The sequence below is a fragment of the Cajanus cajan genome, chromosome 11 (genome assembly GCF_000230855.2).
Source record: "Cajanus cajan strain Asha chromosome 11, NIPB_CcT2T_4, whole genome shotgun sequence".
NCBI classification, from domain to species: Eukaryota; Viridiplantae; Streptophyta; class Magnoliopsida; order Fabales; family Fabaceae; genus Cajanus; species Cajanus cajan.
In genome coordinates this window covers 16,763,292-16,764,149 of record NC_138527.1, presented here as the reverse complement: position 1 = coordinate 16,764,149, position 858 = coordinate 16,763,292, and positions in this window count along the sequence as shown.

Below are 858 nucleotides of genomic sequence, written 5' to 3'. Positions count from 1 at the left end.
ATGAGGTATTATTGATAATGATGCCTATGCTCCTTACTTTTATTATATTTTCACACATGGTCTTTCCTCTCATGTCATGACATTTTCATGCATGGGGATTATTCTTTAGACCTTATCACGAGGTTATTTATTAATGCACAAACAATTGCACATAAGCATTTACACAAACAATTCACTCATCCACGAACAGTCACGAGCGAATCACGAGGTAGGGGTATCCTGCAGAAATGGTGCATATTCAAGGTAGGTTCTAACTGTTCTCACCGGTCTGAGGCCCCCAAGGTGCCCCCATTATAGGGACCCAATTCCTCTCGTCGTAAGTCGATGGAAAGTTCCAACGCACTGTCGGACTCGAGTTCATGGTTATCACCTTGAGTGATGCTTTCCGACAACGGTCTACGGGCACCTATAGACCCATTCGACAACCGGCCGTACTAACATCCACTCCCTATGGTTAATCACTCATGCCCCCGGGTATAGAGGGAACTGTTGTGTGCAAAGGTTTGTGTACAGTTTGTATTTCAAACAATTGCGGAATTTAAACATACAACAGTTATTTAAAGCCATATAATAAATCATGTTATCATACAAGCAAGGGGTAACGAAGTAATTTTTAACTATTATTTGTTAAAAACAATCTGTCACTAAATGGGACTGACTCTCGAAGCTTCCCCAGTGGAGTCGCCATCTGTCGCCACCGGCCCAAACGGGCCTCGGCGGTCGCGAAGACGGTCGAGCTCGCTTTTATTTTAGTTTTGAAAATGTATTGGATTATTAGAACGACTTGTTCTCAAACTGAGACCTTGTCGATCTTATCCAATTTATTTATTAAATGTCTCACCAATCCATATTAATCCC